The sequence below is a fragment of the Macaca nemestrina genome, chromosome 19, assembly GCF_043159975.1.
Source record: "Macaca nemestrina isolate mMacNem1 chromosome 19, mMacNem.hap1, whole genome shotgun sequence".
In the NCBI taxonomy this organism is placed as follows: Eukaryota; Metazoa; Chordata; class Mammalia; order Primates; family Cercopithecidae; genus Macaca; species Macaca nemestrina.
Window position 1 is genome coordinate 83747181 of NC_092143.1, and position 25457 is coordinate 83772637.

General features: G+C 49.4%; 1 protein-coding gene across 26 annotated transcripts in view; it reads left to right on the top strand.

The window, feature by feature from the left end:
* The window catches only part of LOC105478940 (low density lipoprotein receptor class A domain containing 4), a 436625-nt gene that overhangs the window by 356229 nt on the left and 54939 nt on the right, over nt 1-25457 (top strand). The window contains exon 1 of one of the 26 annotated variants that reach the window (XM_071085765.1): nt 9210-9228. The exons of 23 other annotated variants lie outside the window; for them this stretch is intronic. The gene's annotated coding sequence lies outside the window, so the exon portion shown is untranslated. Of the gene's footprint in view, nt 1-9209; nt 9229-9298; nt 9318-11561; nt 11581-25457 lie in introns of those variants that run through there. 2 more of the 26 variants (XM_071085766.1, XM_011736696.3) reach the window with 2 other exon arrangements.

A 25457-nucleotide genomic window follows, 5' to 3' on the forward strand; every position in this document is an offset into this window, starting at 1 on the left:
CCGGCCGTGCTGGCCCGCGAGCAGCCCGGGCAGACCTCCAGGCAGCAGGACAAAGGGGCGCTGCGGACCTCAGCCGCACAGCCAAGGTGGCGGGGATAACAGCCCCTTGTCATCACAGGGCTGTGACATTGGCATGGGCCGCCCTCACAGCTGGACCGTCCTGGCGCCTGTCTTGGGCTGTGGAGCGAGCCAGCCCAGCTGTACTGAAATACCCATTGTTTTCTCCTTTCTCATGCCCCCGTCAACAAGCAGACAGACAAAAGGGTTCTATTGTGGCTCACGCCGTGAGCAGAACCTTTCTCTGCCGTGGGAAGGAGATGGGTGTGGTCATTTGTGGCAGAGTTCTGTACCTGCACCCTACTTTGTCTGGGGAGGGGAGTTGGTATTTGTGTTTTGTAGCCTCTAGGACAGAGGCCCCTCCTTGCTTGCAGGGTCACACATTTTGGACGGGGCCTTAAGGAGTTTGTGTTGATATTCCAAGGAAGAATTCCATTAGTGTTGATCAAACGTGGCTCTGAAGACTGTGATGATGATGTCCCATGAGCATTAAACGCAAGACAGGCTGCTGCTCCGAGGCACGCCATTCATTCATTCATTCATTCAGTTCAACAAGCCTGGGCCATGACTTTTCTCTGGGACCCGCATCATCTTGTTGTGGGGACACAGAAATGCTCCCTCCCAGCCCCGCTGCTGGGGCTGTGGTGTCTGGTAAAGAGGGCAGGTGTCTAAGATGGTAACAGTTACATCCGCTTGGTGGGACGTGATGACAAGACTGACGGGCATCCAGCGAGACCCCGGTCAGTGCTGGGAGACAGTAGGGGAAAGGGCACTGAGCAGGACAGTAAGCTGTCCCTTGGCTCCTGTTCCTGTCTCTGGAAGGTCAGTCTATCCTGGAGGGGAGGCCAACACCCGTCTCTGCTCAGCACAACGGGCGCGAGTTTTCCCCTATTTTCAATGAAGACCGTGCCTTATACTATTTTTTTCTGAGATGGAGTCTCGCTGTGTCACGCAGGCTGGAGTGCAGTGGTGCGATCTCAGCTCACTGCATCCTCCGCCTCCCGGGTTCAAGTGATTCTCCTGCCTCAGCCTCCCCAGTAGCTGGGACTACAGGCACCCGCCACCACGCCCGGCTCATCTTTGTATTTTTAGTAGAGACAGGGATTCACCATGTTAGCCAGGGTGGTCTTGATCTCTTAACCTCATGATCCACCCGCCTCGGCCTCCCAAAGTGCTGGGATTACAGGCGTGAGCCCCTGCGCCGGCCAAGAGCATGCCTCATATTAAATGACAGCAGATGTGTCTTGGCCCAGTGGAAATCGTTGATGTGGCGCTGTACTATGGCTTTATGTCTTTATCCCTGACACGGAACCCCCCAGTTCCCCAGAAAGAGAGGATTTAAATATATATATAGGTTTACTTACAAACATCTGCCTAGAGGGTGTTAGAGTAGCATGGAAAGTGGAGAATCATTTAGACTTGTTGAACTTCTGCTTTGTGCTGAATACGGTGCTAGAAATTCAATGGACTCAGTGTCCCTGTGAGGAGAGGGTCCTGCGGAGCTGACGGGAAGGCGAAGCCGAGCCTGGTGCAGCCTGGCCTGGAGTCACACAGCGTGTGTGAAGGAGCCCAGAACCGAGCCGCGCCTGGCCCGAGGGGGAAACAGCCCTGCCAGTGCATTCAGACGTGTGTCTGTGTCACTGACCTCATCATCACGGTGGGTTGCTCTGGTTTGCTGTGGTCAATATTCATCGTTTCACCCTGCCTCCCAGCTTCACTAGTTTAACTACGACGTGCAGGTGCTTTTGTGGGTACCCTAAGTGTCCAGGGACGCTGCTAAGAAAGACAAATACACACACGTAGGGGAAGAAAAATAAGTACCTTGCATCTTCCTAATCTAGCAGCGTCTGGATTGCTTACGATTCCTGGAGTAGCTGGACTGAAGGCAGAGATGAGGGACTTGACCTGGGAGCTCTTGATAGCTGCTGCCGCTCAGCTCCAGCTCCCGAGGACCTGCCTGCAGACGCACTGTCATCGCCCCTCGCCACAGCAGCCCCCAGGAGTTACGCTTTTGCAGAAGACCCAGCTGCCTAAGTAAAAATAAACATCCTCAAGCTGTTCGAGGCTCTTAAAAACATTTACTCAGCACTGAACTTCTCTGAAGATCTGAGACTGTTAGCACCAAACCAAGAGTTCTCTCTTGACTGCTTTTCTCTTTCCCCTGAATGCAAATGAACTTCCCCTGCTGGTTTCCATTCATCCGACAGGTCATAATTGTGACGTTGGTAAAATAGAGAAAGTTCCCTTTTGAAAACTGAGCTACGAGAACATTTTTTTGTTAAAAGAAAAAAAGAATATTTGCTTATTTTAAAAATAGAGTAACACAGTGATAACGGTGTCATCATTTAAACGCTCCCCTGTAAACTCTAGTTTGGACATGTCTGGGCTTATTGGAAATAATGAACGTATTAACACTGCGGATCTGCTGTTACAGTGGGTGTCACTGTTGGGGATTGTGAGTCACAGACATCTGGTCATCGTGCCTTCAACCCATAAGCAGTTATTCCCTCACATTAGAAACAAGTTTGGCCGGGCGCTGTGGCTCACACCTGTCATCCCAGCACTTTGGGAGGCCGAGGCGGGGAGATCACCTGAGGTCAGGAGTTCGAGACCAGCCTGGCCAACATGGCGAAACCCTGTCTCTACAATAAATACAAAACTTAGACAGGTGTGGTGATGCGTGCCTGTAGTCCCAGCTACTCGGGAGGCTGAGGCAGGAGAATCCCTTGAACCCGGGAGGCGGAGGTTGCTGTGAGTCAAGATCTTGCCACTGCACTCCAGCCTGGGTGACAGAATGAGACTCTGTTTAAAAAAAAAAAAAAAAAAGAGAAACAAGTTTGCAGAAGGCAGCGTGGGGCTGGTGTAGGGGCCCCACTGAGTCCTCAACGATCCAGGTTATCTCTCTTTTTGCCCCACACTCCCAGCACTTAGTGTCCAACTCTGAGGTTGTTTCATGGTCTGGAACGGCTGCTGGAACTCCAGCCAGGACACCCACACTGCAGTCTGGACCACGGAAGAAGAACCGAAGTCCGAAATGATCCATGCCTCCTTCCTTTGAAGACCCTTCCCAGAAGCCCCACACACCACTTCTGCCACTGCCTCCTGGCCAGAGCCTCACCGTAAGGCTGCGCCAGCTGCAGGGAGCACTGGCAAGGTTCCCAGAAGGCAAAGGCAGAATGAAAATGAGTGCACCTCACACCCCACTTCAGGACCTGTGGCCTTCGTTACGCTTTAGGGTCTGTGTATCGCGGTAGACACACCCCGTGGTTAGAGGCCTGTCGAGTGTAGGTCTCAGGTCTTTCTGCCTCTTACCTTATCAAGTTATTTAAATTTATAACGTAGCCAAGCGCGCGTCTGTCCGGGAGGTGTGTTCACATCTAGTCAGCAGGGTCGTCTGGAAGGGCTCAGGGAAAGACGCCGCCTTCACCAGTCCCTCGGTCATGAAGGATGTTGGTTCCCCTCACCTGCACCCTCTGCCCAGTGTGATGTTTGTGGGCACCCCGTGCAGAAACGTTTTATGAATGAGTTGATTTTAGTGGATTACACGAGCAACTACATAATTCGAAAAAAAAAGATTCTAAGAAGCTAAGAGAAGTGGTGACACTAATTTGATACTGAGATGCTTCTTTTAGGTGATGTCATACTTTCATAGCAGAAGCTAGAAAAGCACCCTTTGCCTTCCTCCCCGCTCCTGCGGCCTTCCCCACACGTGGCCCCAGAAACTTCTTTCCCACGCTCGGGCCTCCCAGGGCCGCCCCATCCTGCAGGCTCAGGGCCCAGACTCAGAGCTGAACTATTAGCTCCAGACTAGCCCTGCGCTGTCTGGGGAGTAAAACTCTCTGTACTCTTGTCTCTATAGAAAAACTGCTTTTCAGTTTCAGGATAAGCCAATTAGAAATGAATTTTGGGAACCAAACTAATTCATAAGTTGGATGTTGCTTATCTTCACTTTACTTTAAAATGAATTGCTTTTATGTGTCCTTCAAGGAAGAAAATATTCTCAAAAAATCTGTCGCACTAATGATTAGCATTACTTTGGGCTAATTTCCCTTTTGATAGAGACGAATAATTGTACCAACAACTTGAATTGTATTAAATTTCCCTTGGGGCCGGGTACAGTGGCTCACACCTGTAATCCCAGCACTTTGGGAGGCCGAGGTGGGCAGATCACTTGAGGTCAGGAGTTCGAGACCAGACTGAGCAACATGGTGAAACCCCGTCTCTGCTAAAAACACAAAATTTAGCCCGGCGTGGTGGCAGTTGCCTGTAGTCCCAGCTACTCAGGAGGCTGAGGCAGGAGAATCGCTTGAACCCGGAAAGCAGAGGTTGCAGTGAGCTGAGATAGTGCTACTGCACTGCAGCCTGGGTGACAAAGTGAGACTCTGTCTCAAATAAATAAATGCAAAAAATAAACTGCCCTTGCAAGAATAAGATGCTGTTTATTTTTTGTTTGTTTTAAAAGTATGCATGAGGGAAGCAAGACAGCTGATCCCCATCAAAATTAAGCTGCTGGACTTAGACAGTGTTTTGGGGGAAGGGGTTGTATTTTATTTTGCAAGTGGTTTTTCTTTTTGACAAAATCATTAGGCCTTTGCAGGACATTTTCGATCTAAGCGAAAAAAGATAAAAGGTAGTGATAGAAGGGGACATTTTCACTTGCTCCCTAACACTCGTGAGTCAGGCAAGGAAGAAGGACGGACGTGACTCGTCTGGGAGCGTCTGCACTGGAGCAGGTAGGGGCCTCGTCTGTGCGCAGGTCAGCCCTTCTGTGGGTAGTGGTTTTCCCAAGATGCCACTGCATGGCTCGGGGCTCCGTGACCTTGTCCTGCAGCTCGTTGCCTAGACTACCAGCAGGTGGGAGCCCAGACACCAGTCCACACAGGCAGTCATCAGGGCCAGAGGAGTGGCAAAGACTCCAGTGAGCACTGGGGCGTCCACAGCACCCAGGGCTTCCAGGTGCCTCCTGCCCGTTCCACACAAGGCAGAAATCTGGCAGCTAGAGGCAGCATGGTCTCAGCCAGGGACCTCCTTAGCGAGGTACCTAATGAACGGGGAGATGCTGCTGATAGTCACGACTCCCACTGCATAGAAAGGGCATGCTCTTGATTTTGTACCTGGAGAGGGAAACGAGGAGTCCCAGTTCATTGGGAGATCCAGCGGGAGCCCCTCTCTGGAGCCCCGTAGTCTCCTGTGCCGGGGCGAGCTCCACCGTGGTGACAGAAGGCGCAGCCCTCCGACTGCTCTTTTCATTTCATTTCATTTTTTTCTCTTTTTCTTCTTCTTTTTCTTTTCCTTCCTTCCTTCTCTTTCATTTATTTAATTTTCTTTTCTTTGTGTGGAGTCAAGGTCTCACTCACTCTGTCACCCAGCCTGGAGTGCAGTGGCATGATCACAGCTCACTGCAGCCTCAAACTCCTGGGCTCGAACAATCTTCTTGCCTCAGCTTCTTGAGTAGCTGGGACTACAGGCGCATACCACCATCCCTGGCTAATTTTTAAATGTTTTTGTGGAGATGGGGTCCTGCTGTGTTGCCCAGGCTGGCCTCAAACTCCTGGCCTCAAGGGATCCTCCCGCCTCAGCCTCCTGAAGTGCTGGGATTGCAGGCATGAGCCACCACGCCTGGCATACCCTTTCTAAGTGCGGAGTTTATGAATGTGTCCACTTGCCTCACATTCCCATTTGCCTGGCAGATTCTCATCAAAAATTAGAAGAGCAGATGTTTCCATGTGCAAATGTGTAAGTATGCTGTCTATGATCACTGTAGCTCTGACTCAACCCCCGTGGTCAGAGCCACTAAGTTCAGCACAGCTGCCAGTTCCCTGTAGCTCCCGGTGCCTCCAATAACCTTATATAAAGCATGTGAAGTTGGTCACAGCCCATCACCCTGTTTCTGCCATCTCCGTCCACAGCCCCTGGATGTTACTAAGAAGTAGGCACTCTTCCATGTCACACTACTGCCTCTGGTAACCCATGAGAGGAAGACCTGGGCTCATCCCCAGCAGGTCAGAGAAAACATGTTCTCCTAAGCTAATGGACGATGGCGTTGGGTAGTTCGCCTGATACAATGCACAGGCTAGTGTTGCTTTGGATTCTGAAAAATGGTATAGAGCAATTATTCATAAACATTTTTTTGAGACGGAGTCTCGCTCTGTCACCCAGGCTGGAGTGCAGTGGCCGGATCTCAGCTCACTGCAATCTCCACCTCCCGGGTTCACGCCATTCTCCTGCCTCATCCTCCTGAGTAGCTGGGACTACAGGCGCCGCCACCACACCTGGCTAATTTTTTGTGTTTTTAGTAGAGACGAGGTTTCACTGTGTTGGCCAGGATGGTCTTAATCTCCTGACCTTGTGATCCACCCGCCTTGGCCTCCCAAAGTGCTGGGATTACAGGCGTGAGCCACCGCGCCTGGCCCATGAACTATTTTTTTTTTTTTTTTTTTTTTTTTTTTTGAGACGGAGTCTTTTTTTTTTTTTTTTTTTTTTTTTTTTTGAGACGGAGTCTAGCTCTATTGCCCAGGCTGGAGTGCAGTGGCCGGATCTCAGCTCACTGCAAGCCCCGCCTCCCGGGTTCACGCCATTCTCCTGCCTCAGCCTCCCGAGTAGCTGGGAGTACAGGCGCCCGCCACCTCGCCCGGCTAATTTTTTTTGTATTTTAGTAGAGACGGGGTTTCACCGTGTTAGCCAGGATGGTCTCGATCTCCTGACCTCGTGATCCGCCCGTCTCGGCCTCCCAAAGTGCTGGGATTACAGGCTTGAGCCACCGCGCCCGGCCGAGACGGAGTCTAGCTCTATTGCCCAGGCTGGAGTGCAGTGGCCGGATCTCAGCTCACTGGAAGCTCCGCCTCCCGGGTTTACGCCATTCTCCTGCCTCAGCCTCCGGAGTAGCTGGGACTACAGGCGCCCGCCACCTCGCCCGGCTAGTTTTTTTTTTTTTTTGTATTTTTAGTAGAGACGGGGTTTCACCGTGTTAGCCAGGATGGTCTCGATCTCCTGACCTCGTGATCCGCCCGTCTCGGCCTCCCAAAGTGCTGGGATTACAGGCTTGAGCCACCGCGCCCGGCCCATGAACTATTATTAATTAATTTTTGCTAACCTAAGTGAAGGGCGTTCAGGATTCATTCTTTAGACCAGCCAGCATTTTAACTGTACAGTAATTCCTCACTTAACATTGTCAATACGTGATTAGAAACTGTAATTTTAAGTGAAATGACATGTGACAAAATCAATCACGAAAACAAAGTTGAAGGAAAGAGTATTACCCAAGGCCGTGCTGTATGTCATTTGGTTTTACAGTTGCCGTTTACAGGAACCTACGGGCAGCATTAAGTGAGCACGTCCTGCATTGGGAGGAGTGAAATGGGTTTCAGTTTTTAGTGCTTTCGTTGATGGTTTTCAAGTAACAAGAGTAACAGGCCTGCTGCTGAGCCACCCTGGCCCCTTCGCAGCCGGCTGTCCTTCTGTGATCACTGAATGCGAATGTGAGGGTCCTCAGCTTCCGTGCTCCAGGGTCAGTGATGGGAGTGCCCGTGATGTGCTTACGGCCTGGGCTTGGAGTGGAAGGAGGCTCTGGTTTAGCAGATAAAGAGAATCCTGTGGCCTTTTTATGGATTTCTGTGTTTGCCTTAGAAGGTTTAGGGATCCTTCAGTCCTTGTCAAGAGGGTTCCTGAATCTTTTATTTGGCTTCAGTGCACATTGAGTGAGACACCGCACAAGGAAAGTAGGGAAGGGAAGAGTCAGCGGGGGGAGAGATTTGCTTCTAGTTGTCTTACGATTCCCATCATGCTTCTGAGTAACATTCTCAATCCCACAGATCACCATTTTTTAGTTAAATTGGGGCTTCTGAATTCTAGCAACCAGCAGGTGTTTGGAGGTACTTGTTGACCCCTCTTCCATCCAAAAGTGATCATTTTTACGTGGATCCCTCATAGAGTCGGAATTTGTTAGCAGTGCGTACCCAGGGCAAGAGTTGTAGCTAAAGCACATGCCCTGTCCCGTCCTGATAGCAGCAGCGCAGAGGGCACCGAGTGGCGCAGGCGAGACTGCCACAGACGCCGGTGGGGCCAGGATGCGCTTGGTGGCTCTGCATGCCTCTCTGTGGGCTGGAGGTGTGCCCTCCTGTGCTGCGTGGGTGTTATTAGATGTTGGAAACCTGCAGTGTTCATTTGGGAAGGAGTTACTGCTCTGAAAGGTTTGTTCTCCTTTATATTATTTTATTTTTATTTTATTTTATTTTATTGAGATGGAGTCTCGCTCTGTTGCCCAGGCTGAAGTTTAGTGACATGATCTCGGCTCATTGCAGCCTCCGCCTCCCGGGTTCAAACGATTCTCCTGCCTCAGCCTCTTGAGTGGCTGGGATTACAGGCACCCACCACCACGCCCCACTAACTTTTTTATTTTTAGTAGAGATGAAGTTTTGCTATGTAGGCCAGGCTGGTCTCAAACTCCTGGCCTCAGGTGACCCGCCTACCTCGGCCTCCCTAAGTGCTAGGATTACAGGTGCGAGCCACCGGCTGCCCTCCTTTAAAGAGAAGCTTTGTTCTCCTTGATTCTCCTGTACAGTTTTTCTTAAAATTTGTTTAGAAATCTAGGAGCATGCTGCGCCCACATTACAGGTGACAGGAATTGGCTGACAAAACACACACCTTGCATAAGTCAGCAAGCACCGGACTAGAATTCATTTGCTGTCAGATTTGGGGGCAGTGATCGTCTTTTGGTAGAATTATAATCAGAGAAGCAAACTCAGAGAACAATCTGGGTAAAGAGACTGATGTCAGGTTAAGTTCAGATCTGTAGACCCTTCTCGGGTGATGAAGCCGAGACCACAGACTTAGATCCTGGAGAGGGATTAGAAGCCAGACATTCCGTGGGTGACACGCTCCTTCTCTTATTCCCATCTCCGCATTGCCTGGTCAGGAACTTCATGAAAGACAGTTGCGTTTTTTCCAGGCTGGTATCTCTCACCAGAGTGAGGCCTGTGGGCTTTACGTGTAGCCGTGGATACGGAAGCCGTGGCTGCTGAGGTGTGTGGATATAGTGACCGCTGTGGGGTCATAGCCGTGGATACGGAAGCCGTGGCTGTTGGTGAAGACACTGAGGTGTGTGGATTTAGTGACCGCTGTGGGGTCATAGCCGTGGATACGGAAGCCGTGGCTGTTGGTGAAGACACTGAGGTGTGTGGATATAGTGACCGCTGTGGGGAAGGCTGTAACTCTTGCTCATTCCACTTGCTCACTACTCTTCTTTGATCATTGAGAAAGCGGTAGGATGACCAGATTTGCAAAAGCACATCTCACTATTATCAAATTTAATAGTGGCTGTTCTGCCGTATGCTGTTATTACCCATGATTTGCTTTTGTGTGTGGGTATTAGAAAGTCTTTTAGGGAAAAAGCAGAACGTGACTGGGCTACAGGTCCTGAGGAAGCTAACCATGGCAGCACTGTCCTTGTGCTGTCCCCAGGCCTGGGAGAGCAACCGCTGTCTGTCCACAGCGTGTCGTCCAGACCCCTGTTTAGATCCTTGTCATGTGGTAGTCCATCCACCTGGACATCTTCCTCACCATGGCAGCAGTTCCTTGGGAGCAAGAACTATGTCCTGTTTGTCTTCGTACCCCTGGCACCTGCTAATTAAGAAGGACTCCAGAAAGCTCGACTGTACGGTGTGCTGCAGAACCATGGCCAATGTGTGTCTCTGGCACGTCTGTCTCACAGTTAACTTTCCTTGCTGCCCAAGAGCCCCAGCTTTGATGCTCATGGAGCCCTGGCCTTGAGTGTGAGCACTTCACACCCCACCTCTCGCAGTTGGCCCTCTGAAATGCCGCAATGTAGGAGGGGTGCCTCACTATGGAAGGTATTTTCAGGACCATCTTACAAATTATTGTGAAGTGTTGGAAACAGAGCTTCCTGCTTCTCTTGAACCCAGTTCTACCATGTTCCAAGCTGTAGCCAAAAGGAAAACAAATCAGAGCTTGAAACTCGCCTTTCTGATGGGAATATCTATCTGGGACACCCTCCCTTTTTGTCTCTTGCCCTCCATACATCTCCTTCTCATAGCACAGGCTGTTTGGGAAGGAGGAGAGGACATGTCATCTAACTTTTTTCCTTCCCTAGCTGAGTCACTGATTGTATTTAAAAACAAATGAACAGAAAACTACAAAACCTTCCAGAAATACAAAGGAAAGGGTTTTGGTTTTTTATTTTAATTTTTATTTCTGTAGGTTTTTGGGGAACAGATGGTATTTGGTTACATGAGAGAGTTCTTCAGTGGTGATCTGTGAGATTCTGGTGCACCCGTCACCCGAGCAGCGTCCACTGCACCCAGTACGTAGTCTGTTATCCCTCACCCCCTGCCACCCTTTCCCGAGTCCCCCAAGTCCACTGCGTTACTCTTACGCCTTTGCATCCTCATAGCTTAGCTCCACTCGTGAGTGAGAACGTACGACGTTTGCTTTTCCATTCCTGAGTTACTTCACTTGGAATCATAGTCTCCGTCCAGGTGGCTGCGAATGCCATTAATTCGTTCTTTTTTATGGCTGAGTAGTATTCCATGGTGTATATATACCCAATTTCTTTATCCACTCATTGATTGGTGGGCATTGGGGCTGGTTCCATACCTTTGCACTTGTGAATTGTGCTGCTATAAACATGCATGTGCAAGTATCTTTTTCGTATAATGACTTCTTTTCCTCTGGGTAGATACCCAGTGGTGGGATTGCTGGATCAAATGGAAGTTCTTCCTACTTTTAGTTCTTTAAAGAATCTCCACGCTGTTTTCCGTAGTGGTTGTACTAGTTTACATTTCCACCAGCTGTGTAAATGTGTTCCCTTTTCACCACAGCCACGCCCACATGTATTATTTTTTGATTTTTGGATTATGGCCATTCCTGCAGGAGTAACGTGGTATCGCATTGTAGTTTTGATTTGCATTTCCCAGGTCATTGGTGATGTTGAGCATTGTTTCCTGTTTGTTGGCCATTTGTGTATCTTCTTTTGAGAGTTGTCTGCTCATGTGCTCATGTCCTCAGCCCAGTTTTTGATGGGATTGTTTTTTCTTGCTAATTTGTTTGAGTTCCTTGTAGATTCTAGATATTAGTCCTTTGTCAGATGTATAGATTGTGAAGATTTTCTCCCACTCTGTGGCTTGTCTGTTTACTCGGCTGACTGTTCCTTTTGCTGTGCAGAAGTTTTTAGGAAGCAAGTCTTTGGGGAGGATATTTTGTCGCATAAAAGTTATTACAAGCATCAAGAAAGTGGATTCCTCTTCCAGTTTCTTCCCAGCTTAAAGCCATGTAGTGCCTGCCAGTCATATTGTGATTTTTCTGGCTTTCAGCACTTTGATTGGGATTTACCGTTTTATTTAATAAGCTTAGGAGCTGGAGGGTGGGTGCTGTCTGGGGTCAGTTCAGGCAACCCCCAGTTCTCTTTGTGCTTCACAGAATGTGGATTGTCTCTGTGTTCATGGGCTCTGCTGGGCTCGCTGAGCTTCGAACCTTCAGATTTGTTGGACGAGACCACAGATGGTCGTGGTAAGTGCAGTCATCCTTCCCGGCTGTCGCAGGGGGATGTCCGGAGGCTGTGGAAGGTGGAGTGTTAGGTGAGGGATGGTGACAGTGTGGCCTTGGAATCTCAGGAGGGCCTCCGGTGTCCATGAGCTCTGCTCTGAGAAGCTGCCAGCTGAGCCGGCGGGAGGACCTGGCTTTGAAAGAAGTTATAACATTAAGCAAAACAATACATCGTTGTCTGTGGGAAGGAATCCTTAGCATAAGTTTTTGAAAATGTGATTAGGTGTCTTGACCCAACACTTAAAAAGTGAAGTCCACAGCATTTAATGTCCTGGTGATATTTTTGTTTTTCTTTGCAGTTTAGCTTTTTTTTTTTAAGTATATGAACTTGCATGAGGCTAGTTTTGTATTTCTGCAAGTTTCAGTCCGTGTGATTTGAAGCAGATGTCACAGTCACACAAACAGGGTCCCTGATGGGAAAGTCGGCTCCTGGGCGTGCTGTTCATGCCTGCGTGGACTGGAAAGAGATTTGATTCCTTTGGGAAATGAGGCTGATATTTCAGGAGCTCTGTAATGGGCAAAAAAGGACACGTTCAGTGGCTTTTGAGAACTGAGAGATGGAGGATTGGGTGCTGCACAGCGGCAGTCCTGAGAGTCTCCAAGAGCGGCTGTGTTGAGAGGGGTTTGCTGTGCTGGGGAACATGCTTTGCTCAGCCGAGGACACCTTCTCACTGTGGTGATGTAGAAACGTGGGCGGAGTGAGTTATGACTCAGTCTATTGTAATTAGAAAAAAGAGCAACCGCTGAGAAAAGTCCTCAGCGAAAACGTAGGAAATGGGGACGTTCTTATTCTCAGAAAACTAAAGCGGGAGGTCATTCTTGGTGACAGTGAGGGGACAAGCAAAAGCGAAGGGAGGGGGGAGCTCTGTGTGTGGCGTCTCCAGCATTGCACAGTCCTCTTTAATGAATAAATGGAACCTTAATAAGGAAAAGTACCGGCTACATTATCGGTTGCAGATTGATTTGCTGTAGGCGAATTCTAATGTAGTTTGGCCATGTGAGGCGCACCTCTCAAGAAAACAAAATCAGGTTGCCTGAAAATGGACTCTTGCTTTCCGGGTGAAAAAGGCACTGGAAACACCACACAGCTTCGACTTGAAATGTTTCCTTACTCCGGAATCATGAATGGGTTTTTCTCTTGCTATACCTAAAACTCAGCTCTGATTATTATCTTTAAAGAGAGGTTGTGCTTACTTTCCACACCCAAGTGAGGCTGAGAGTGGCTGTGAGGAGGGGAGGTCAGTGTCTCCTACTTCTTTTTGGTGGAGCGAGTGGGGGAGGGAGAATCCACCTCTAAAAACCAGTGTTTCTTAACCTTTGAGAATCTGAAGCAGGACAAAGACTTTGATCCCAAAGCAGTGCAAATATACCAAGTCTCATGTATAGCTGCGGGGTTTGCAGACCCCTGAAGCCCATCCGGGTCTCGGCTAAAAGCACCTGCTACAGACTCAGTAAGTGCTTTTTCCCCCTTCAATAACTGGTGGCATCGTCTGTCCGACACACTACCACCTTACTGCTTTATTCTCTAATTTTCACTGTTATTCATATTCCCCTGGAACACCTTGAAATTTTCCCTAAAACTAGATTGACTAGTCTGGGTCCCTCCTTCTGTCAGGAGATGGGGATGGTCTCCCACTTCCACCCGTGCCCTCCCCGGCCGCCACATCATTGTCATCAGAGCCTCCTTCTTCGTAACTGTCCTCCTCCAAGCAGTTTTGCCAAGCACGGTGCTAGGTGCCAGAGAATGAGCCAGAGGACAGGAAAGAAGAAACGCGTCGAAGTATTAACCCTCAGCGGAAGCAAGCGTGCCCACCTCGCAGAAGGGGCCGTGGCAATCTCATAGAGCCTGTGGCATGCCCTGCAGATCACGCGCACAGCTGGATAAGATGCTGGTGCTGGCTTCTTAGTGAACCATAATATATTTAGCTTAGAGCAACTTTTGTTTTTTGCTAGGATGAAAAACCTGAAACTCAGGATACATGCAAGAGATCAAAATAAAACCCACGAAAGTATAGTGACCCGTTTAAAAGTTGTCTGGGTCTTTTTTTGTTTGTTTGTCTTTGTCAGAGATCATGGTAGACCACAAATCGCTGAGTTAATAACATAATGCTATGTGGCCGGGCGCGGTGGCTCACACCTATAATCCCAGCACTTTGGGAGGCCGAGGCGGGCAGATCACGAGGTCAGGAGATCGAGACCATCCTGGATAACACAGTGAAACCCCATCTCTCCTAAAAATACAAAAAATTAGCCAGGCGTGATGGCACGTGCCTATAGTCCCAGCTACTTGGGAGGCTGAGGCAGGAGAATTGCTTGAAGCCGGGAGGTGGAGCTTACAGTGAGCCACCACTGCACTGTAGCCTGGGCAACAGAGCAAGACTCCATCTCAAAAAATAAAAATAAAAAAATATATAATGCTATATGTTTAAAATGATATTGCTGATTTATGAATGTGGGAAATATCTAAAAATACCTACAAAAGAAGTGATTATTGAGTTATAGTCATTTGATGTTTATATGTAGTTATTATCAAATAATGATCAAGTTATCAGCCTCTGATTTTTGTATGTAGTCATCTGCGACACATGGAAAATGTGTAAGTGGGCCTGTCCGTTTTACTAGGAAGTGACTCCCTCCTACCTTCTGAGCCAAAGCTCTCCAGTCTCCACTGAGCCAGAGGATCACTCTCTTCATGGATGACCAGTAAGGGAAGAGAGTTCCTTGCCCCATGTGGTAGCTGAAGGGCATTCTCTTGGCTGGCGATCGGCGTGGATGGGAAAGGCCAATGTGGTTAAAGTCTTCCTGGGATCACAGTGAATTTCAGGTTTCAGCTGGTGGAGACATATCACTGGACTTAGCTTCCCAGGCAAAGTCACCAGAGATTCTATGTAAACAGCGTTGAGATGCCACCTTTGCCTATCACAAGAATGCACGCATTAAAGAGACTGTTGCAAGCTCTCCTGGACACCACCCCGCCATTTGCGGTATTCCTTTTCCTGTGGAAAAATCAGTGGCCAGTTCTGAGTAGCTGACGTCTATCTGAGCTTTTGAAATACAATCTGTCCTGCATTGTCTGGGGGCCATAGACCTGCCCCTCGGCAGTGTCCCTTCGCAGCAGGGCTGCTGTCCGTCGCTGTGAGAGCCAAGGCCCCTCAGTCTCCCTTCTAGGGCCCCTAGTCACACTCCTTCCTTCCTTCCTCTTGTTCGCTGCATGTCAGCCATAAATGAATCTGCATTATTAATGCGACGCTTTTCTCACGGTCCGTGTTCATCAGTTTCTCATTTCCACTGACACTTCTCCTCAGGGTGACTTCAGGACTCCGGGCTGCTCTCCTTGCTCCTGCTTCCTGCGTTTTATTCTGCGCCTCGTGCATACTGTGCACACTCCCTGCTCAGAGCCTTCCGCCGCTTTTCCCTGAACAGGACAGGATGGAGCCCCAGCTCCTGGCCTTCCCTGCTGCTCTGGAGGGCCTGCCTGGGTCTAGGCGCAGCTGTGGTCACCCCACCTTGGCTTTCTTGGCTCGTGACCCTTTCATCATCTCGAATCCTCTGGCTTTTCGGAATCACTCCCTGGGCGCTCTGTGCCTGTCAGGTGGCAGCACTGTCTCTGCAGCCAGAGGGTGGGCCCCAGAGGGCCAGGGACGCGTCGGGCTGCTCGGTTCTCCTGATGCCTGGTGAGTGTTGGCTGCTGCCGGGAGGATGTTCTTGGGATCAGCTTCAGTGGCAACGAGGACGTCCCACCTCAGCCATCTGCAGGACTCTTCCGGAATGCGCAGGCAATGGCACTGGGGCACTGCTGACAGAGGCACAGGGTGGCCATCCCGGTCCCCGGGCTTCTCGGGGGACTGGCCCCCGGTCACTTCCTTTCCCGGGCGACTGGGCCGTGCCCTCGTCCAGAGTCAGGACTTCAGACTTCTTAACAGCCACAAGTCGAGGAATCTGCGTTTTCCCGGTTTATGAAACCGCCAAGCTGTCTTCGAACTACAGCTCCCTTTCTAATCAAGCCTCTGGCCAAGAGAAAAGCAGCATTGCTGAACGATTACAAGCTTGCCCTTTTAAAAATGCCTCTTCAGCGTTTGGTTTCAAACTTGAATAATTGCCAGGTTGCTGGTTGGTGGACACCTGGTTTGTGTTCTGTGTACAGGTCGAGTGTCCTGTATCCAAAATGCTTGGCCCAGAGTGTTTTGGATTTTGGATCTTTGCAGATTTTGGAGTATTTCCTTAGACAGAATGAGATATCCTGGGGAGGGGCCCAAGCGTGAACACAGCGTTTATTTGTTTCATATATGTGTGACGCACGTGGCCTGAAGGTAATTCTTTTTATACAATGTGTAATAATTTTGTGCATGAAGCAAAGCTTGGGCTGCATTTTGATGTGACCGGCTCAGGAGGTCAGTGGTGGAATATTCCGCTTGTGTCTTGTCAGCTCTCAAGAAGTTCAGGACTTTAGAGCATCTCAGAGGTTAGATTTTCAGATTTTCTAACATCTCAGATGTTAGATTTTCAGATGCTCAACCCCTAATACATGTCTGCTGTTTTGTTTTGAGTTTTTTTTTTCTTATCCTGCGGTCTATATAGAGGCCTATCTCTCATTTTCTGTCTCTGCCGAACTGTCTGGAGACAGTCTAGCATATTCAAACAGCCGAGCTGCTGCATTCTGTTTTCCCTGGGTAGAATCTCCTCAGTTCTTTGGAGCCTTCTTTTTGGGAACATGAAAAAGGGACTCATGCAGTTATAAAAAGAAAGTAGAGATCATCCAGCTATAAAACTGCATCTTAGCATTAGCTTCTGTTTTGTCTACCATTCATGTTCTATTCATCCTTGTCTAAAGTTTGTCCAGCAGTTTGAACCTGGTAATTTCAGTTCTGTGGTTTCTTTTGGCTCCTAAACCCTTACCAGTGGTTAAAAATACAAATTACAAGCCCGTCTTGGTGGGCATGTGTGCAGACAAAGCTGAGGACTTTGCACACTGCTGGATCTGAGACCCCGAGCTGAGCAGCCATGCTCACCAGCACCCTGTGCGTATGGGTGCATGAGCTTGTGTGTGTGCATGTGTGCGTTGTACACTCGTATGCAGAGCTGTGTGCACATGTATGTGTGTGCATGTGTGTTCATGCACATGTGCATTGTGTGTGGCACAGGGTGGCAGGGACTGGACTGCAGCATTTGATGGTCTGTCCTCTGTCCATCCCTTACAAACACGCGTGTATCTTTCTGTGATTTATCCCGCACTGAGGCGCTGTGAAAGGAGCATGGCCTTGGGGGCATTATAAATCTGGGTTGGAGTCAGCCCCTAGATCTCATGCATCTGTAATCAAGTAACATTACCCCACCCAGTGTCGATATTTTCTACAAAAGTGGGCATAGTGATTGATGCCAAAAATGAGGGAAAAAAACAAAAAAAAAACTTAAAGCAGTCGGCACAGTGCCTGGCACAGAAGCACTCAGCAATGGCCAGTTTTCTTTGCCTTCCAATGGCCTAAAAGGGCACGAGGTGACTGGGGAGAGAAGGAGGAAGATGAATGTGTATGTCAGCTCTGTGTGGGCACTGTGCTGGACCCCGAGTGGGCATCCCCGGCCGCAGCATGGCAGCTGTGCCGTCAGTTAAAGAACTGCGTCTAAACCGCCTGGAGTGGGATTTGGCTTTGAGAGCAGCCTGCCTTTTCCGGGCAGATGCAGTTCCCTCCCGGGCTGCCCGCTGAGACCCCCAGCCCAGGGCGGTGTTTGCAGCTCCTCTGCTGTGTCCACTTGGGTTCCTCTGAGCAGGTGGGAGAAGGCGTTTGGCAACACATGGGCGTCAATACCTGTCCCCACTGGGCCCAGGAGAGATGCAGCGTGGCAGGAGGCCCATGCCCTCCTCAGCCTCGCCACAAGCTCTGCTCCTGGGTGGTTCGCCTTCCACACGGCTCCACTTCACCTCTGCACTTATTTACTTATTTTTAATTTACTTTTCTGCAGATGAGGTCTCACTTTGTCACCCAGGCTAGAGTACAGTGGCACGAGAATAGCTCACTGCAGCCTTGACCTCCCAGGCTCAAGCAAACTTCCTGCCTCAGCCTCCCAAGTAGCTGGGACTATAGGTGCAGGCCACTGTGCTGGCTAATTTTTAAATTTTACATTTTGTAGAGATGAGGGTCTTGCTATGTTGCCCAGGCTGGTCTCCAACTCTGGCCTCAAGTGATCTTCCCACCTCAGCCTCCCAGTGTGCTGGGATTATGGGCGTGAGCCACCATGTCTTGTCTGTATACTCGTCTAAATCAAACCTTTATAGGTTTCCATGCTGAAGAGCTTTCGGTCTCTGGGTCTTTTTGATTATTTGACCGGCACCATAAGACTGTGAATTGTAGCTCCTATTTTAAAATTTATTTACTAGCCACAGTGGGCTAGGTGCTATCCAAAAAACTGGAAGCTTTTGTAATATTAGTACAGAATTATATATAAATACATGTAATTTAATATTGTAGTGTTTCTTTTATATTCTCTCATTTTTTTCTAAAACACCGTGAACTTGGTAGGGCAATATTTGTAGTCTAAATCTGCAGATGACAAGGTGAGGTGGAGAGAGGATGACTGACAGACTCACAGACTCAGCCGTGGTGGCAACTGGGGCGGCCTCCTGATGGCCACGTGTGGTGACTGACTTTTGTTACCGAGACCGAGGGGAGGTATGTGGTTACGGCACCAACTTTGAGATGCCTAAGATCTAGTCAGTAGTACTAGAGTGCATGGGATTGGAAACTTTAAATGAGTTGTAAAAAAATAAGTTTTATTAGAGTTCCAAAAAGAAACAAATGAGTTTGGCCCCGGAGATATATAGAGGAACGTAATATCACCACATTCAACTGAGAAATTAAATTTTAAGGAAGATTGATATTTGCCAAAACATACGAAGTTAGAGTAAAAGAGGCTCAGTGGCTTTACCAGGGTGTGGATTTCATTCTTTCATTCACTAACAAGTAGTGTTGGGGTTCCCGGCCGCGCCAAAGCCTGCCCGAGTCACCGAGCCCAGGCGCTCCGGCCCCGGCCCTGCTGGCAGCGTCTTGTTGTTGCGTCTCTGGCTTTGCCTGTCACAGCTGTGGTGTGGCAGGGCTTAGTGAATGTCAGGCTCAGAGGGAAGAGAATGGAGCCTGCGAGCACCTTCTGCCGCTCACACACCCGGTCACCTCACCCGGCGTCCCCAGCTGCCCACCGGCCTGCCGCACCCTTCCCATCTCCGCAGCCTCAGCCCGGCTTCCCTTGAGGCCCACTGCCGCCCTTAGCCCATCTCCCACCCCCGTCTCCCTGAGAGTGCAGGTGAGCCCGGCCCACCCAAAGCCACGTTGCCTCCCATCACACTTCAGTGCCCCGGGGCCACAGGGGGAAGCCTGTGACCGGCGTCTGCCTCCTCCTGCTGTGCCCTGGACTCCAATTGCTTACGGTTGTCACAGACACACTGTGCTCTGTCGTCTCTTAGCTTATGCTTCATGACAGTCTCTCCCCCTGGAATCTTGTCCCCTGTTTCTGTCATCTGACTAGTTATTACTTGTCCCTTAAGACTCAGAGGAGTGGCCACCTCCTCCAGGAAGCCGCCTTCCACTCTCTCGTCCTCCCACTGCTTGGTGCTTCCTCTGCTCTCCTGAGCTGAGCTGTGATGACTCCGTGAGAGCCCTGTCCAGCTGGTTTGTAGCTGTCTGTTCGTCTGTCTCCCCTTCCTTCCCAGACACCTCCGGCTTATCCGAGAGCAGGAGCTCATCCGTGGCGTTCCCCTTGGTGGCCAGCACTGCACCTGGCGCCCAGGAAGACTTAACCAAGGGAGGGATCACAGGACGGCTCGGCGGAGGGATGGCTGCAACACCTGTCTTTTCTCATACTCACTTCTTGTTAACTGTGCACAAATCATTCCGTATTACCACTTCTTGTGCTTAATCCTAGCGTAAATTTAAGTTAAGGGTGTGCTGTGGGGAGGAAAGGCAAGCTGCCTGAAGATTATTCTGCAGTGAGAACTTTGGATCTGTCTCCTGATACATTGTATAACCAGGATAAACCATAATTGTCCAAATCCTTCAGGGCTCTCCTTCCAAATGAAGTGATTAACTTCCGCGGTAAACTTCCTCTTGTCCGGGCTCCAGGCTTTGTGCCGGACCTGACAGCACTCGAGCTTTGCTGCCCACGTAGGCGATTAGGGTGTCCTTATCCTTTGGTTCCACTGCCTGGTGAAATATTAGATAACGAGGACAGAGCTTATCTTACACGCGTCCGAGCTGACTACACGGCAGCCTCTCAGCAAAGGGCGAGTGCAGACGAGGCCTTTTCCCTGGCTGGAATGAGAATGAGCCTCGTGCGTGTCTGGCCCCGTTGCCGATGGTCAGATGCACTCGACGTGATTTCCATAGCGCCCAGACAGCCCGAGTAGCTCATATCTACCTGTCTGGTGAATACATCAGCTTCGCTGTGGAGAGAGCGGGAGTTTGTCACTGGGGTCTATTTCTAATGCATCAGGAACAAATCTGTTACCGGCTCTCTTTATTCCGGCGTGAATACTGTAAGCTGTATTCATTTATTATCTTCAGTGATAAATCACGGTGCCTTCTGGGTTCTGTGTTTTCAAAGCGGTCTTTGCTAAGCCGTTAATACTGAGGTGAGGAGAGAGGAGAAGAAATGGATTATGCCTGACCGCGGAGATCAGCGGCCTGCTCAGGTGAACGGTGGCCACACTGATTAACGCACTAATGAGCAAGCAGGGTCATTCTGATGATTAGTAATTTTGGCAGCATAACTTCTGCCCCAGATTTGATTAAGCCTTCATACAGACTTCCTCTTCCAGGAGATTATCTTTTCAAAGCACATTTGGTTTCCCACTCCCCCTTCCAAGCCCATCAGGAAAATTAGAGCATTTAATTTTAGTGATGAGTTTTACTGATACAGACAACTGCTTTTCCAGGTTTTCCCAAATGTAAGCACAGTTGCTACATCAACCAAAATATCTCTTACTGAACACAAACTGGCGTTGTGTAGAGATTGCTGATTGCTGGTAATATATTACAGAATAATAAGCTCTGTGTTGGAAAAAATTATATATATTTCAATATTGAACAAAGCCAGGGGAGCAAATTACATAGGAGAACTGAAAGTTCGCTAATATCTGCGAACTTATTTCCTCTTAAATGAACTTGTCCATCAAACCTTCAGATTTCCCCTACTTTCTCCCTTACAGAAACAGATCAGAAATATTTTGTGATGTGCAGGCTAGCTAATGTCACACAGCTGATGAACTGGAGTGAATGAAAGTTGAAGATATGGCAGACTCCTTGAGGCTAAAATTACTGCAATCTAGATGTTGAAAAAATACCTAGTAAAGAATGGAAACTGAGGGCCGGGCGCGGTGGCTCACGCCTGTTATCCCAGCACTTTGGGAGGCCAAGGCAGGCAGATCACTTGAGGTCAGGAGTTCGAGACCAGCCTGGCCAACATGGTGAAACCCCGTCTCTCTCAACTAAAATTTAAAAAAATTAGCTGGGCGTGGTGGCGAGCGTCTATAATCCCAGCTACTCGGGAAGCTGAGGAGAGAGAACTGCTTGAACCTGGGAGGCGGAGGTTGCAGTGAGTTGAGATCATGCCACTGCACTTCAGCCTGGACGACAGAGCAAGACTCTGTCTCAAAAAAAAAGAATAGAAACTGAAGAAGGGCTCTGAGGGCCTGAGTCACAGCTACCATTTTACCTTTCCCCTGCCAACGAAGTGAAGTCAGATTATGGCAGTCGCTGTGCCGTTGTGAGGAGCGCCTAGGAGCCCGGAAACAGACACGCATCCATATTCACAAGGACCTGACTTTAAGGCAGGTCAATCTCAAAACAATCTGGATACCTTAAAAATTAGCGGGGAATCGTTGAGACGCCAAGGTGGGCAGATCACTTGAGGTCAGAAGTTCGAGACCAGCCTGGACAACATGGCAAAATCCCGTCTCTGCAAAAATATAAAAGTTAGCCAGGCACACCGGTAGTCCCAGCTATCAGGAGGCTGAGTTGGGAGAAACCCTTTACCCTGGGAGGCCGAGGTTGCAGCCAGCCTGGGGGACAAAGTGAGACTCTGAATCAAAAAAAAGGAAAAAAATAGGGGGATCCGTATGTGTATGTACCCCCATAACATCACACTGTATCTACTTGCAAAGAAAAAAGGGGTTGGGAGTTCCAAGTCGTGGGAGTCAGAGACCCAGAGAAATCAGATTGTCTGGGAAGCTGGCAATATCACAATATTACATGTGCATTCATTTTCTTCTTGGAGGTTTCCACTCTTGAAACACCACCGCTTCCCTGGGTCAGTGGGTTCTCAGACTCTAACATGCATCAGAATCTCCTAGAGGGCTCTATAAAACCCAGACTGCTGGCCTCATGCCCAGAGCTTCCAGTAGATCTGGGTGGGCCTGAAAATTTGCATTTTGAACAGGTTCCCGGGTGATGCTGATGCTGCTGTTCTACAAACCACGCTTTGAGAACCACTGCCCTAGGCACTGCATTCCAGAACTTTCCATGTTAGACAGTCTCACTCTTATTTATTTTGTAAATACTGAGCCCTCACCAGATGCCAGGTACTGTGCTAGAAGCAGGGAATCCCAGAACCACCTGCCTTGGCCTTTACCAAGAACAGCCGACCTGTCAGCTTCCGTCACAGAAAGGACCTGGTCCCCCTCCGCCGGCATGCCTGTGGGTGGAAGACCGGCCAGTTCCCAGGTCCACACTTCATTTCATAGGGTGGGATCTTCGAGACATCCAGGCTGAGACAATTTCAATCACTTGCTTTTCCTTATAAGGCAGACCTCTTTCCCGCCTCCGGTAGGCACATGATAGTAGGTTTTGGAGACTAACCTCTCTTGGATGGCTGGACCTTGCATAGACTGTGGGTTCTCTGATCCCTCCTGGGCCCGTGGACCCGTGGCTCTTTTTCTACAATCTTCAGGACTGTTGTGTATGACTGAGCCTTTGCTCATTCGTAATCCTGCTTACCGGTATCCAGTCCTTTGTTTATTTCCTTAGCTTTAGGACGTCTACACAAAGGGGAGAGGTCACTTTCAATCTTGAAAATTTAGTCCCCAAGTGAGTTTATGTAGTAATAGCTGATAGCTGATCCTGAATCTCTTCATATAAATCGGTGGCTGTTTCTCTGCATTGCCAACAATTTCTTTATTTTAGACCTTCTGGAGCACTCACATCTGGAATCCGGAGAGCCTTTTTGTATGAGTCACACCGTCGTCTTGGCTCCTGTAGAGTACGTGGTGCTGACATTATTCATATATGAAAAAAAAAATTCTCAGAATAATTTCTTTGTCCTCCTGTCCCATTGAGAAACTTTGTGAAAATACTGTGAAAAGACAGAATTATTTTGGCGTGAAGCTGGAACCTGACAACATGTATGCTGTACGTGGTCTAACTGTGTGTGGCTGAGGGGCCTGTGGCTTCTCTGTCACCTGGTTGGTGGGGGCGTTCTTCTCCTTTTCAGTAACTTCATCTTGAGCCTCTCTATTCTGAATGAACCAGTGGGAGTGATACTTTTTTACACAGAGATTTATAGATAAAATAACAAATTCAAAGGCTGGGTAATGAATCTATTGATTTCTTCATTTTCTGAAAACGTGTGGAATTTTATCTTTTTTCAGTGAAATATTTCAAATAAATTTACAGATGGGGCTTCATTAAGGAATGTATTTTAAAATACATGATCAAAATGATTCATTATTTTTTAAATTTCAGTTTCCTCCCTTGCCCTGAGCATTTTTTTTAGGGTCTCTGATTGTTACCTCACCAAGCGAAGGTGCAGCGGGTTCCTGTTCTCCCTCTGCTGCTCGCCGGGGGTTTTGTGTGCAGCTTCCATTTCTGAAAATACTTTTTGGCCTCCGTGTTCTTAGGATTGTTCTTGTGCCGTCTACACAATCCACTCACATCACCGCTAGTTTCTTGAAACTACCTTGACCCTGTTTCAGAGAAAGTGGCTTCCCTCATCCTACAGTCCAGCAAAATTTACGTTTCATGATACACACGTTCAGCCGTGTGCTCACTCAGAAAGCTCTGCAGAATCATCCAGAACTCTGCCATCTTTTTCCTTTCCTTTTGTTTTCTTTGTTTTCTTTTTCTTTTTTTTTTTTTTTTTGAGACAGCATCTCACTGTGTCGCCCAGGCTGGAGTGCAGTGGCGCGATCTTGGTTCATTGCAACCTCCACCTCCCAGGCTCAAATGATTCTCCTGCCTCAACCTCCCGAGTAGCTGGGACTACGGGGGCACACCACCATGCCCAGCTCTTTTTGTTTGTTTTCAGTAGAGATGAGGTTTCGCCATGTTGGCCAGGCTGGTCTCAAACTCCTGGCCTCAAGTGATCCACCCACCTCAGCCTCCTGAAGTGCTGGAATTACAGAAATCAGGCACCACACCCAGCCTGCCATCGGTTTTCTTGTGAGGTTGGCTCCTGCCCCCAGCCTGTGATGGGGGAAGGCAGGTGAGGTGGTGGTTGGGTGCCACTGCAAGCTGCCTTTTCTGTGTGGGCTCTTGGTCTGTGTACCTGGCGCCCTGTGGTGCACCGAGTTTTACTGAGGGAGGCTTCAGCTGTTCGTTGTCATTTGCACATCCTCAGTGGAGACCCAGGGGGAGTTTGCAGGAGTCGCTTCTTATTTCTTGACCAGAGTTTCCGCTCCCATCACTGTGGCTTTTCTGGGAGCCTCGCTGGTGTGTTCCTGGGATGGCTGTGGCCTGCAACTGTGTCCCTCACACAGGAGTCAGCCTTGGATGAGACCCGCAGCCCTGTGGCCTTGGACTCCCACCTTTCCCCCAGGCTGGGTCACTCAGGCATGGCCCTTTCCCCCAGCGTCCCCTCAGGCATGGCCCAGTTTGCTTGGCAGGGCCTGACACTCTTCAGTTGGTGAAGTCAGAAAGAAAGGAAAGTCGAAAGGAGAGAGAAGCAGCTCAGAGAAGGGAGAAGAGGGCTTGGGAGGAAAGGGAAGGGGGTGTTGAGAGGTTGTGACGTCCAGGAGAGGTGAATGCAGGGAGGGAACGGAGGAGCCCAAGGAGTGACAGGCAGATGGGGTCTCTGATCTGGGAGTGCTGGGCCTGCCCTGCAATCAGTCACAAAAGCCAGTGGGGAAAGACAAGGCAGGCATTGGGTGTGCATGTATGTGACTGTGTGGGTGTGCACGTGTGTGGGTGTGCACATGTGTGACTGTGCATGTGTGTGGCTGCATGTGTGTGGGTGTGCACGTGTGTGGGAGCACAGGTGCGTGGCTGTGCATGTGGGTGTGCACGTGTGTGGGTGTGCACGTGTGTGGTTGTGCATGTGTGTGGCTGCGTGGGTGTGCGTCTGTGGGTGTGCATGTGTGTGGGTGTGCGTGTGTGGCTGCGTGTGTGCGTGTGTGTGCATGTGGGTGTGTGTGCGCATGTGTGGCTGTGCATGTGTGGCTTGCATGTGTGTGGGTGCACGTGTGTGTGGGTTTGCATGTGTGGCTGCGTGTGTGGGTGTGCATGTGTGTGGGTGCGCATGTGTGTGTGCATGTGTGTGGGTGTGCGTGTGTGGGTGCGCAGGTGTGTGGGTGTGCATGTGTGCATGTGGGGTATGGGGAAGGAGGTGTGGGTAGGGTTTTGTGTATGGGAGGGTGTGTGGGTGTAAGTGTGTGCATGTGAGAGGAGATAGGTGTGTATATATATGTGTGCATGTGGGGTGTGGGAGAGAGAGCGGTGTGTGTGTGTTGGTATGTGTATGTGGGGGTTAAGTGCGTGTGTGTATACACGTGTTATGTGTGTGTGTCTGCGCACGGAGAGCCCACTCACACCCAGCAGAAAATCAAACGGCCTCCAATCAGAAACACGGCGCATGTGAGTGTGCCA